General features: G+C 42.5%; 1 protein-coding gene across 2 annotated transcripts in view; it reads left to right on the top strand.

Annotated features, from left to right (window-relative positions):
- Nucleotides 1–14,982, top strand: part of ADAM12 (ADAM metallopeptidase domain 12) — a 342,499-nt gene that overhangs the window by 283,500 nt on the left and 44,017 nt on the right. The gene's annotated exons all lie outside the window — the stretch shown is intronic.

Here is a 14,982-nt window from a genome sequence, read left to right as displayed (position 1 = left end):
GTCTTCTTGCAATCTTAGTGTGATGTAATTATTTGCAGCAACTTACCAATGTATCTGCTTAAGAAGTACTTATAATCCTAAATATATGAATTTCCCTCTCCTCTTCCAATAAGAACTCCCTTCCTGTGGAAAGCTAGCATGAAAGGGAGCTGGCCTAGCCTATTCTGGGAGGTGATCATTTTGTGGAGGAGGTGGAGAAGAATAGGAGGGAGGAAAGCTTTACCTCATGCCGTTTATAGACTTCCCCAATTGACCTTCGTTATTACCTTTCCTCTCACTCCTTTTCCCTTATACAAAGAGTTCTTTTTCTGTACCCTATTATTTTGTGACGCATCCTTTCTCATACATCCTTCTTTCCTCAGTGCCTTTTCTTCCCTACCTTTCTGTTCCTTGCTACTCACTCTTTCCTCAGGGGTCCTATGACTAGGCACTCTTTACCTCCCCACCCCCCACTTCATTTCTTTTACAAAACTGGAATCTATTGTTAAGAGTTTTGTTCATTGAGGTCCCATGGCATTATCACTGAACAGAGTCTTTCCTGCAAATAAGAGGGGAATGTCAAACAGGTAAGTTGAACTAGTAAGCCAGAAGGTTCAGAGAGCCTCGCATCAGAGTGACACTTGAATTGTATAATCTCTGTCTTCTGTAAGTACTGATTATAGTTTATGTATTTTACATCTCCAACCCTAGTAAGTTGAGTGAGCCCATTGAAATGAAGATCTGTGTCCTGCATTTGCCACAACCTTTTGTTCTGCTGTCTCAAGGTTTAAATATGATATTGCATCACAACAAATGCAAACAGAAAAGCAGGCAAGTGAAACTACTTTGCATCACTAGTCACTACATGAAGTTCAGTAGAGTAATTAAACTAATACCCAGTTTCATGAATGTTTTTATGAGGGTTTTGAGGTGCTTGTTAATGTCAAAGCAATTGTGAGAATTAGCAATCTGAATTACTTGATAGCTCAGGCAAATAGAGTTACTTATCAGTTTCTCTGTTGTCTGTTTTTCTTACTAAAATTGCCCATCTGAGCTACTGTTTACCTTCTGCCCTGCAGAGAAATTAATAAAATCCCCATCTATTCCTCAGCCATGCAGTCCAGTCTCCAACTACCCCGAGCAGTTTTGGAATTTTAAAAAATCAGGGAAAATATACACACAACTGAGCTTGACCATCTGTCTTTGGAACTGCTTGGATTCTAAGATATTCTGGAGAGGTCCTTTTCTTGATCTCACTACCCTCACAGGCATACTTGGTAGAATATGTGACAGAGCCTTCTCAGTGGCTGCCCCAAGGCTCTGTGATTCTCTTCCTAGGTTGGCATTCTCCCATTTAGGTTCCTGAAAGCAGGAAAACCCTTTTTGCTCCAGCAGGCATTCGGGATGGTCCGGGGCTGTGATTTTGCACTGGACTATGCTTATTGTCTTTATTGTTTGTAGTGTTTTTAATCTGGATATCTTGTGCAATTTTAATATTTAACCAATTAAATTATATTTTAACTGGGATATATTTTTGAACGTTTTAATAGTATAAGTTTTTTAATGTTGTGAGCCTCCTTGAGTCTTAGTTACTGGGAATAGGTGAGATCTAAATAAATATAATTAAAACATTAATAACAAACCAACTTCAACAAAGGCTAACCAGATAGCCGTATATGTTATCGATTCACAAGTACCATTAATACAGCATCCACTGAAATGTGAAAAGTGTTTAACATTTAATCCATGGCAAAATAGTGCTGAGCTTTTATCCATCCATTGTTGTAATAGCAGTCTTTAGCTATCTAAAGTGCAGAGAAAACCTATTTGTTCTGACCATGCATTAAGTTCCATGAGAGTGGTACATTAAAAGGACATGCCCATCAGTAAATATCAGAATATTCTAATGAAAAATTTAGTCATATAATAACCTCCTTCCCAAAGGAGGCAGTTATTCAGCACTGTCAAAGCTATGGTTAAACGCAACGTTAACTATATCTCCAGCAAGTCTGCTGAATAAGACATGACCTGAGATCCATAGCTGCTTTAGATACAGATGCTAAAGTGACAATTCACTGATTAGGGAAAATAGGAGAATACAGTTTCCTGTTGCATTCCCACTTAAGACCCTGTATATTTATCCACTGATAATAAATATTAAGAAGCAAGGCTTAATGGGCCAGTATAACTGACCAGTTATAAAAGTGTCAGGGCCAAACACAGATTCTAACACATGTTGTAGTTGCAAGTATTGCCATTCAGCTGTATCAGGTAAATTGTATTTGGTACACAAAAAGTTGAGAATAACAAGCTCATTAATCCAAGCACCCACTAATTGATCTAAAGTAAAACAACTGCAACAGTTTTGTATCTAAAACTGCAACAAAAATAGTATCTTATCAGTTTTAAAATCTAGTTTTCCCTATTGAGTCAATTTACCAGGCAGAAATAGATGATAATGACGATGAAGAAGAAGAAGAAGAAATTTCATTTATATCTCTTATAGTTTTTTTCCCTCTTGTCTGGAACAGGACAGCTTACATAGCTCCATTTTCTCCTCACAGCAATGACCCTATGAGATGGGTTAGGCTGAGAGTGAGTGACTGGTTTAAAGACACCCAGTGAGCTTCATGGCTGAGTGGGGACTAGAACCTGGATCTCCCAGGTCTGCCATGCAGAACTCTAACCACCACAACCCACTGGTTGTCAGTATAATTGATATGACATTCTATGCCACCCATCTTTTAACAGCTGTAACTATGAGAGAAGTCCTGTCTAGTTTACTGTGCTGAGAAACTAATATTATCCATTTGGAGAGAAGATCTAGATAAGGAGCTTCCAAACCTGACCAAGTGGAAAATCTAATCTAAGTGGAAAAGACCAAATTTAGTACAGGTCAATAAACAGGCCCAATGATAAAAAGCAAGGTCTGGAAACCCTCACTCAGATTTCTTCTTTAATTGGAGCTGTATCCTTTTCAAGGACATTCATAATGTGGAAGAACCCAAAATGTACAAAAGTGATCAATGAGTTATTGAAAGTATTTGTCAAGTATGGATAGAGGAATTGCACATATTTAACAATCTAAGGTAAATACTCACCTTAAGTATATTTACCTAATCCTACAAGCTCAACTTTAAAGACAGCAATATCTGTAATGTGATCAGGAGGGAAGGCCACATCAAAGGTGCCCTGTTGCCTAGCCTCCATGCAAGACCCACAAAGAAAGTAAGCTTGCTCACCAGGTTTCTTGATTGCTACTCACAGTTGCCTGTCACTGCCACGCTTTGCAGAGGGCGTAATTCGTGCCCTGGCCTAAACTCTTCCTCCTCCCCAGACCTAGGATAAGGAACGACATTGTAACTGGTGTGACAGTGAAGTTTGCCTCCCATGTGCTGGTTTTCCCCTCACAGCTCTCCTTGAGCTGTCTGCGCCTCTGGACTGTGCAACAGGCAAGGCCAGCCTGTTCCTGCCTTCCTCACCTGAAGCCCCTCTTTCCGCATTTTTGCTTCCTTCCCCTTTCTCCACATCTCCCGCCTCCTCCTCTTTCAATGCCCTCCTTTTGACGCTGCCTCCTTTACTCCCCCATCTCCACTGCTTTCTGCCACCCCAGCTGTTCCTGCCCTGGCTGATAGTCCTGCGCAGCTACACACACACCCATGTGTCCCATCCCAGCAATCAGAGGCCCATGCCTTGTTCTGCCTGAGAAAATTCCTGGCCAGCTGCCATCGCCATCAGTCCCTCTCTTCTAGACACCAAGGGAAGATGAGTGAGCCCCTCTACCTCTTCACAATATCCCATGAGATTTCCTTAATCAGCTCATAAAAATTATATTCATAAATTGAGAAATGTCTCTGGGAATAAATATTCTAAAATAAGTAAAAAAGATTTGTGCACCACTGAAATTTCCAATAAGCTCCCATGCTGTGAGATATGGCATCTCTAACTGGCATTAGTTCAGACTTTGAGGACTCACCTTTGTCCATGGCTCTTTCTGTCTCCTCACCTGTTTTGAGGACCGAAAGTAGCAAAGCAATGTCCTCCTGTCTTGAATTCTCCTTCCTGCATTGGTGGAGAAAATGCAAGGAAGAAGTAAATCCCCCTCTGTCTCGTGGGGGCTACTCCTTAGTCACCGTGTAAATGTGTAACCTAGCAGCATGGGTTTTAAAGTCCACAACAGATTCCCATTCTCTCTCCTGCCAGCATGCCATGTTCTATTTGTATTAATAGGTAATATGCCACACAGCACTCTGCTGTTCTGAGGCATCGCATTCTATCCATCTGGATTTAGGCTTGAAAGACCAAAGAAAACTGTGGTTGCATGGAGGGCAAGTTTCAAGCAAGCACAATTTAGAACATTGCAGAGCTCTGCCCTGAAAGCAAGCAAGGGGTTATTTAGCTTACCTGCTATAAAATTTAAATTGTTCTATTTCTGATTATGCATATATATTTGCATATATAAATAGTTTGTGCAAATTTGTGGACCTTAGCCTCAATTTTTTTAGGTACTTCAAAACCATACCTGTTATCTAGTACCTCTCTCACATGAAAAGAAATCAAAGAGGCCATTGATCAGAACACTGGCTTGTGGGGATGAATATAGAATTCTGTCCCCTTTCAAAAATTCTGCCTGAAAGCTGAAATTACTCAACACAGGGAAAATAAATTTCCAATGAATTTTATCACAGGTCTTTTCAGTATCCAAAGGAACAGTGGTGGTGTAGTATGTTCTGTATATACAGTTAGCAGATCAACTAACCTAAAATTATCAGCCCCCTGTCGCTGTTCAATAAAGCCCACCTGACCTGCTTGAACCAGTGTTGCGGTAACTCATTGCAAGCTATCAGCCAGAATTACAGAATTACATTAATGAAATAGGTCAGTGGTACAATAAGTGTCATTTTTGCTGGGCTTAAAAGTTACTGTATAAGCATGATTCAAAATAGGCTTACAAAGATGAGAATGTTTTGAAACTAAGGGGCTGGAAAATGTGTTATACCACTAAATTGGAAACCTGCCTGAACCAGGTGATTTCCTTGTATTTGGCTTTGTAACCGCTTTCATAATTTCCTCAATATGCAAAGGAGCTAAGCAAAATTCCAATTATGAGTATAAACACAGAAGATTAACAGGAGGTAGAAAAAATGGATGTCTTGTATAGCAAATCCTTCAGTGTCCATGCTGTACAAATCAAATGCTATATCTAAATGAAACCTTAAAAATGGGAGTTATATTGCGCTGCTCTCATCTCTCATCAAAATAACATTTTGATATATTTTATGCTTAAGATAATGTGCTGGAATTTTACAAGAGCATTCACCATTTTTCTAATATGCCTGTCATAAACAGGTTAGGGCAAATTCTGCCTGCTGTGAAGCAATATTATTCAGTTCATATTTAACATTCTGCAACTCCTGCCAATGGAGGTTTTTTTTTATTTAATGCATATGCAAGTAAGTAAGGTGAGATCCCTCACTGCCTGTGTTGCCTTTCCGATTCAGAGCAATTTGATATCAAACGCTATGTGGAACTGCTCAATATTCTGAGTGTGTGTGCATTTATAGAACAAGAATTAATGTTGACACTGAAAATACTCTTTCTTCTGCTTATATGTACAAATCTGACATATTTAAACAACCCTCAGAGTTACTGTTTTAAGGCTGAAGGAATTAAATCCATAGGATATATAAGTATATTTTACATTTTCTAGGGAAAATGGGTCATGAAACAACCCCAGTTGGCATAGAAAAGTATATATAGCAATAATGCACTCCAGTCCTCTAAGGGTCATGAAGTCTACCCATCACCAGAGTTAGAAACTATTTTCACATCTTTTTTCTATATACTGCCTGGCTAGATTAACACAATAAAAGTTAGACCTTTCTATGTACCAGGGATGCATTTGCTCCCAGTGCAATCTCTTCTCCAAATGTAAAGCTTAACCTGTTCTTACAGGAGCTAATAGAACTCTCCCACTTACATAAGACAAAATAAAGATGTGTACTTAAGGAGATCATTAAACTGGTAGGGCTATGTGTTTGAGGAGGAATGTGACCAATTTTTGCCCCTCCTCTGAGGATCTTGGTCAGGAGTCAGCAACCCGCGGCTCCAGAGCCACATGTGGCTCTTGAACCCCTCTGCAGCTGCTCCATCACTCAAAACACAGTCGCTGATCTGCTCGAAGCTCCACTCAGGAATGCAGTGCTAGCTAGTTAAGTAAATCAGCTAGTTAAGTTAATCGCTACATTCCTCTGCTGAACAAGCTTCCTGCAGGCTCTCATGTTACACGAAACGAAACTCTGCTGAAAGAATTCTCTTTGTCCCAATGTAATCTCCTTCATCTGAATGTTAAAAGCTGCGCTTGGGACCTGTCACAATTCACAGCACTTGACTGTTTATCTTCTAATCAGTCACTAAACACACCTATCTGTGGACCTGCGCAGTTTTACTGAGCTCCCCCTCCACACCCTGTAGGACAACCATGGATAAATCGAAGAAAAGAAAAGTTTCTGAAGAAAACCAAACGTTTAATGGTACATGGGTAGATTCATTTGCTTTTACTGCTGACGAACTTATGGGGTTTGCTGTTTAATGCATGCAGCCCTTTAGCACTGACTCTGACTCTTCAAGAAACTGTTCTATTCAAAATATATGAAAGGAGTCCTACTAGTTTATAATGTAAGATTAAAAATTTTTAGTGAATGAACAAGAGCTGCAGCTAAATCATAATGAAGATATACATAGCATTAAGGTAAAAAACAATATATGCAGTGTTATCTTCATGATAATGTCAAAAGGGTTTTGCAGCTCCCGGTGTTTTCTTTTGTGTGGGAAACGAGTCCAAATGGCTCTTTGAGTGTTAAAGGTTGCCGACCCCTGATCTTGGTGATTGCACCTCACCTTCATACAATGGCAAGCAACACTGAGTGGTTACCATGGTTCATGTTATTGTACCATGATCTACTAAACAGATAATCGAGTGATTGCTATATGATCATGGTTTCCATCCTCTCTGTTCAGTCCTTCTGTTGTTGGAATGTATCCCATCAGCCACTGTGCCTGAAATCCATTCACAAGGTACATCAGTTTCTACTTTTGTTCCTTATTGATCTGCACTTTGAAACTGGATGGATTAAGTGGCTCCCGCAGTTGCTGCTCTTTCCAGAGGACACTGTGTAGTTAAATACCAGGTCTGTGGAAACCATGATCCTGGGTTCAGACAACAGAAAAGACTAACAGTGGTAAAAAGCCATTGGTTGGCTGCCTGAACCCAACCAATCTGTCCCATTGAATGTAGTGGGATTCATGGAGAACCAAACTTGCCCTTCTTCATAGCCCTGTCCTAAGTTCTGTTTCTTTCTCATATGGGAGTCTAATCTAAACCTAGGAATGGAGTTAGCTATGTATATGGATGCCTGTTCAACAGAGACAGGCCTGTTAAATTTTACAAGAGGGGTGTTTGTGTGTATACGTTAGAGTGAAGAAAAGGTTCCAGCCTTTCACCCCTTCCCTGGCTTCTTGGCCCTCTCCCATCCCCAAAGCTCTTTTTCATCTACCTTATTCATCAACCCCTGTCCCTGTCCTGTACTGCTATGCTTGCTCCTTCCCCTCAGCTCCCCCCTTCAGCTCAATAGTGTGGAAAACACATGCTTTGTCACTAGGAGTGGTTTCAGGTATCAGGTAACACCATAATTAGCAGTGTAGGGTAGACGCTACACCAGAGGAAGTTCATTTTCCATTATCTGATGGAAAGATTTGGGAGCTCCATATTCTCCAGCAACCCACTACGTAATACATACTACCCACTAGGTAATATGTATTTCATCTAGTGTACCACATAAAATTAAAATCTGGCTCTGTTATTATAAAGACTTATGCTTCTCTTTATTTCTGTTCTTTCCACTCAAGAGAATGTGTGTCTCAGGAAGAGTAAGACATGAAACTGTGTTGCAGCTGGCCTTTATTTTCTCAGAAACAGGTGTCATCCATTGTTCTTTGCCCCAGAATTTTAGGTGCTATCTGATATTTGCAACACCTACTAGTGACTTATCGATCAGGTATACAGAATCATTTTCAGTCATAGTGGCTTAATTATGCAACTGTGCATTGCAACACAATTCCTGGCTCACAGGTGTGTTAGCTGAACCCAGTGAGGGTGGATTGTTGGGTTTGTTGACAATCCTCAACTTAAAGACAACTTACAGTTTCTGAGTGGTTTTTCTAAATGGGTTAGTAAATGGCACCTGACATGTGTTACAAACCATGGTGGTGTCAGGGTCCAGGGCACAGGTAGAAAGAATCAAGAAAGAAGCAATAGGAGCAAAACAGGACAGAGTCTAAACACCATCCAGAGACTCGTGGTTTGGTCAAGAAACAGGCCAAAGTCAGGAAGCAAGAGTACATATCAAAACAAGATGGGCCAGTCAAGAACCAGGAAGGCAAACAGAGTAAGGAGCAGGTATCTGAAGTAGGGTAAAGTGGGCAAAATTCAGGAGCAACTGACAGCACAGCAAGCAAAGAAAGGCAAAGCAGGAACCAAAGCCACAAGGGTCATACAGGATGCACAAGCTAAACCACTCTACAGATAGCAGGAAAACATGCACTACTGAGGCAGCCACTAGAGGGAAGAGACTTGCTCCTTGGGCAAGTCTCCCAGCTGGTGCTCATCCTGAGGCTGAAGGTTCTGGCATGGCCTGGGCCTAATCCTGCAATTACTATGGTGGCCATTCCCATTCACCTGACAGGTGCTTTGAGTCACTTAAACGAAAATAGCAATTTAAGCCAAGTCTTTTGGTCTGTATCCATCATTTTAGACTTGAACCTATGCTACAGACCTCCTGGCTACAAGATCTTACCTTACCTTTGAACTGATCTGTTTCCCCTCCCACCTCTTCTACCACTGATATTGGATTGGGAACAGTGATTACTTTTCTTCCTTGTCTTTTACAGCCAATTGATAAAACTGCCATGCATCAGGCTGAACTGCCCGACACACTCGTTTGTCCACTGTTAGGCCTTCTGCCACTTACCTTTCCCTTCAGCCCAGCCTTAGGGGTAAAAATAACAAAAAAGTGCTCTAGGATCTTCTCTCCCAATGCCCAGAAACAGAAACCGTAACAAAAACCTTTAATATACTATGCAAGCTGACACCCTGTTTTTTGGGGGGCACATAATGGCTTCCCTGCACTGCCACCCCCATTCTTCAGCCATGTCCTGCCCCACTGGCTTACATGTATTCATTTAGAATCATAGAAGAGTTGGAGGAGGCCATGAAGGCCATCGAGTCCAACCCCTGCTGTTGCAGGACACCAAGTTACACCATCCCACTCAGATGACTGTCCAGGTTCTTTTTGAATGTCTCCAGAGTGTCTCCACCACCTCTCCAGCCAGCTGGTTCCGCTGTTGTATTGCTCTGACCGTGAGGAAGCTTTTCCTGATGTCCAGCCTGAATCTAGGTTGCTGCAACTTGAAGTGATTATTTTGTGTCCTACATTCTGGCATTAGCAAGAAGAGATCTTGACCTTCCTCCTTGTGACAGCCTTTGAGGTACTTATAGAAGGATATCAAGTCCCCCCTCAGTCTTCTCTTCTCAAGGCTGAACATGCCCAGTTCCCTCAGTCTCTCCTCATAGGGCAGTGTTTCCAAACCCTGGATCATTTTTGTTGCCCTCTGCTGGACCCTTTCTAATTTATCTGCATCTTTCTTAAATCTTGGTGCCCAGAACTGGACACAGTATTCCAGGTGAGGTCTAAAACTAAGCACAATTTGCCTACTATGAAACTCAATGAAAGTTTTTAAAGTATTGGTTACAGCTGGAAGCTACAAAAATTAGAGAACTATAATGTAAAAGCTAATATACTATTTCAGTGATATACCTTCTCCATCCGTGTGCTTCAGTTTCAGTTTCACTTGCAGTGTCAGTCAGAAGGAATTAAAAAAAACCCTGTTCCTTCTTTCCTCTGATGAAATACAGTAAATTTAAAGTTCCTTTTACAGATGCATATTTTAATAGCAACCTTTCATCCTTAGAGGATTTAACTACAATCTTATTGTAGATTGTCTCTAAGTATTCATTGAAACCAACTCACAGAGAACAGCCCAGGCATAATAAACATTTTCCTAAACATTCTTAAATCTTGTTGACATCAAATCAGAGTTCAATATAGTTGAAATTGTTAAAATTTTAAATTTGAGGCCCCAGTGACAGAGACACCGAAAGCTGACTGTTGTCTTTTCTCTCTTTGCTTACAGCACATTTACTAGTGGTCTTATTAAGTTCACTTTTGTATAAATTAAACATCATATTAGAAATTTGCTTAAAAGATAAATGTTGACTTCCCTCAGAGGATTTTGTGTTTTGTCAACTCTTTTGCCCTCTTATTTTGAATGACCATGGACATCACCAGACGGCCAACACAGAAATCAGATTGACTATGTGCTCTGCAGCCAAAGATGGAGAAGCTCTATACAGTCAGTAAAAACTAGACCAGCAGCTGACTGTGGCTCAGATCATGAGCTTCTGGTTGCAAAATTTAGGCTTAAATTGAAGAAAGTAGGGAAAAGCACTAGGCCAATCAGGTATGACCTAAATCATATCCCTGATGAATATACAGTAGAGGTGACAAATAGATTTAAGGAATTAGATCTGATAGACAGAGTGCCTGAAGACCTAGGGATGGAGGTTCGCAACATTGTACAAGAGGTAGCAACTAAAACCATCCCAAAGAAAAAGAAATGCAAGAAAGCAAAATGGCTGACTGAGGAAGCTTTACAAATAGCGGAGGAAAGAAGGGAAGCAAAAGGCAAGGGAGAAAGAGAAAGATACACCCAACTGAATGCAGAATTCCAGAGAATAGCTAGAAGAGATAAGAATGCCTTCTTAAATGAACAGTGCAAAGAAATAGAAAAAAAACAATATAATACGGAGGACCAGAGATCTCTTCAAGAAAATTGGAGATATGAAGGGAACATTTCATGCAAAGATGGGCATGATAAAGGACCAAAATGGCAGGGACCTAACAGAGGCAGATTAAGAAGAGAAAACAAGATTACACAGAGGAACTATACAAGAAAGAGCTTAACGTCCCTGATGACCATGATGGGGTGGTCACTGACCTCGAGCCAGACATCCTGGAATGTGAAGTGAAATGGGCCTGAGGAAGTCTGAGCAACAACAAAGCTAGTGAAAGTAACAGCATTCCAGCTGAGCTATTCAAAATCTGAAAAGACAATGCAGTAAAAGTGTTACACTCAATATGCCAGCAAATTTGGAAAACTCAACAGTGGCCACAGGATTGGAAAAGGTCAGTTTACATTCCGATCCCAAAGAAGGGCAATGCCAAAGAATGTTCAAACTACCACACCATTGCACTCATTTCACATGCTAGCAAAGTGATGCTCAAAATCCTACAAGCTAGGCTCCAGCAGTATGTGGAACTACCAGAAGTACAGGCAAGATTTCGATGAGGGAGAGGAACCAGAGATCAAATTGCCAACATATGCTGGATCATGGAGAAAGCTAGGGAGTTCCAGAAAAACATCTACTTCTGCTTCACTGACTACGCTAAAGCCTTTGATTGTGTGGATCACAACAAATTGTGGCAAGTTCTTAAAGAGATGGGAGTACCAGACCATCTTACTTGTCTCTTGAGAAACCTATATGCGGGTCAAGAAGCAACAGTGAGAACTGGACACGGAACCACTGATTGGTTCAAAATTAAGAAAGGAGTTTGGCAAGGCTGTATACTGTCTCCCTGTCTATTTAACTTATATGCAGAGCACATCATGAGAAAGGCGGGCCTAGATGAGTCACCAGTTGGAATTAAGATTGCTGGGAGAAATATCTTCAGCCTCAGATATGCAGATGATACCGCTCTCATGGCAGAAAGTGAAGAGGAACTAAAGAGCCTCTTGATGCGGCTGAAGGAGGAGAGTGCAAAAGTTGGCCTGAAACTCAACATTAAGAAAACTAAGATGATGGCATCCGGTCCTCTCACTTCCTGGTAAATAGATGGGGAAGAAATGGAGATAGTGACAGATTTTATTTTCCTGGGCTCCAAGATCACCGCAGATGGGGACTGCAGTCAAGAAATTAAAAGACGTTTGCTCCTGGGGAGGAGAGCTATGGCAAATCTAGACAGCATACTAAAAAGCAGAGACATCACCCTGCCAACAAAAGTGCGTATAGTCAAGGCTATGGTTTTCCCAGTTGCAATGTATGGCTGTGAAAGCAGGACCATAAGGAAGGCTGAGCGCCGAAGAATTGAGGCCTTTGAATTGTGGTGCTGGAGGAGACTCCTGCGAGTCCCTTGCACTTCAAGGTGATCAAACCGGTCAGTCCTTGATGAGATCAACCCTGACTGCTCTTTAGAAGGCCAGATCCTGAAGATGAAACTCAAATACTTTGGCCACCTAATGAGAAGGAAGGACTCCCTGGAGAAGACCCTAATGCTGGGCACAATAGATGGCAAAAGAAGAAGGGGACGGCAGAGGATGAGGTGGCTAGATGGAGTCACTGAAGCGGTTGGTGTGAGCTTCGGTGGACTCCAGGGGATGGTGGAGGACAGGAGGGCCTGGAGGAATGTTGTCCATGGGGTCGCAATGGGTCGGACACAACTTTGCGACTAACAACAACAACAAGAGTACCTTGTTGACTTTAAATTTTTGCTTTTTCACACTGACAGACATGAAAGAGAAATGAAAACCCATGAAAGAGTTCACACGCTTGACCTGGTTTTCTCAACGGGATGGGAAGAGGGTGGCCTGGAAGTGAGAAACTTGATCTTGACTCCTCTGTCATGGTCAGACCACTTCCTCATGAGATTTGAGCTCGGTTCTGATCTCTCCCTCCGGAAGGGTGGGGGCCCTATTAGGATGGTCTGCCCCTGGAGCCGGATGGATCCAGATGGATTGCTGATGGCTCTGGAGGATTTTCCGGCAGATAAAGCGGGTGCTTCTGTTGATGTCCTGGTCAACTCGTGGAATAGGGAGATGACCAGGGCAATCAACACAATCGCTCCTAAGCATCCTCTCCTGCCTAGCAGAGCCCGCTCAACACCATGGTATATGCCTGAGTTGCAGGTGATGAAGCAGACTGGGAGATGACTAGAGCACAGGTGGAGGAAATCTCGGGACGAATTTGACCGAACACACTTACGTGCACATTATTGTGTCTATGCTGTGGCGGTGAGGGCGGTGATGAGGGAGTTCTCCACTTCCATTGCTTCCTCACAGTGTCGTCTGGCAGAGCTTTTCCGAGTGGTGCAACGCCTCATACATTCTGGCCAGGAGAAGGAAGTGGTCGCACCTTCGACAGCCCGCTGTGATAACTTTGCCCAGCACTTTAGGGAAAAAGTCGCTCAGATTTGCCACGATCCAGACTCCACAGTTGATTTGAATCCAGTAGGGGAGGTGTCCAGAGCACTGTCTGGTCCATCATTATTGGATGAGTTTCAGTTATTGCGGTCTGATGATGTGGACAAGGTGCTTGGAATGGTACATCCCACCACCTGTCTCCTGGACCCTTGCCCCTCTTGGCTACGGGATTGGTCCCTGGGTCCAGGAGGTTGTCAACGCCTCACTGAGGGAGGGCTGGGTCCCTACCCCCTTGAAGGAGGCAGTGATCCAGCCTATCCTGAAGAAGCACCAATAAACTGAGCCTCAATCCAGATAAGACAGAAGTCCTGTTGGTGGGTGGATCACGGTTTCAGGTAAGTGACTTTGACCTTGTCCTGGATGGGGTAGCACTCCCTCTAAAGGACAGGGTCCGCAGCTTGGGAGTGCGCCTTGACCCAGAGCTGTCACTGGAATCCCAGGTGGTGGTGGCGGCGGCAAGGAGTGCTTTCCTACAGCTTTGGATGATCCACCAGCTGCGCCCTTACCTGGACAAGCACTGCCTAGCAACAGTGATTCATGCTCTGGTAACCTCCCGGTTGGATTACTGTAATGTATTCTACTTGGGGCTGCCCTTGAAGACAGTCCAGATACTTCAGCTGGTGCAGAACAGAGCTGCCAGGTTGCTGACGGGGACCGGTTGTTATTCTCATATAACGCCAGTCCTCTACCAGCTACACTGGCTTCCAGTTGAAGTCTGGGCCCAATTCAAGGTGCTGGTTTTAACCTATAAAGCCCTGAACAGCTTGGGACCAGGATACCTGAAGAAGCGCCTCTTCTCTTACATGCCCTCATGCCCCTTAAGATATGTGGGAGAGGCTTTGCTCCGGGAGCTCTCTTTACAGGAGATAAAAAGAAGAAATACCTGGAGCAGGGCCTTCTCTGTGGTGGTGCCCAGATTATGGAATGCACTCCATGGAGAGGTGCACCTGGCACTGAGTTTATATTCTTTTCGGCACCAGGTTAAACCTTTTTATTTAATTGTTATTTTAAAAAATAATATTTTTATCGTTAACAGTCACTTTTTTTGTTTTTTTAAATATATTTTTATGGAATTTGTATTTATTGTTTTTAATTGTACATTTGTGAGCCGTCCCGAGATGCCAAGGCATGTGGTGATGGCATATAAACATTTTAAATAAATAACTAATACATAAACAGTGGGGAGCCACAGAAGGAATTTCATGTTTTGGGAAAACAGACTGTACCTTTATGACAGTAACTTTACTTTTTGGGGGTGAGCTATAAAGTGCAGGAGGACATCAACATCTCTCTTACAGAAGGCCTGGTTTCCTCTTCTTTGAAGGAGGCACTGATAAGACCACACCTGAGAAGATGACCTTGGACCCAGAGGATGTCACCAATTATAGACCAATGACTAAATCCCGTTTTTGGGCAAAGTGCTTGAGGGGGTGGTGGCCAAGCAACTCCAGGCACTCTTGGAGGAAACTGACCATCTAGACCCATTTCAATCTGGTAGCAGGACAGAAACTGCCTTGGTCACCCTGTGGGATGACCTTTTCCAGGAGAGCTACAGGAGGTGCTGCTCCTACATGGCTGGATGATTCCAGACAGTTTTGGTAGGAGATTGTGGCTCGCTGTACCATGGTA

The sequence above is a fragment of the Varanus komodoensis genome, unplaced genomic scaffold (genome assembly GCF_004798865.1).
Source record: "Varanus komodoensis strain SLA01 unplaced genomic scaffold, ASM479886v1 scaffold49, whole genome shotgun sequence".
NCBI classification, from domain to species: Eukaryota; Metazoa; Chordata; class Lepidosauria; order Squamata; family Varanidae; genus Varanus; species Varanus komodoensis.
Note: the sequence above shows the minus strand (reverse complement) of the source record. Positions and strands in the feature narration are given on the sequence as shown.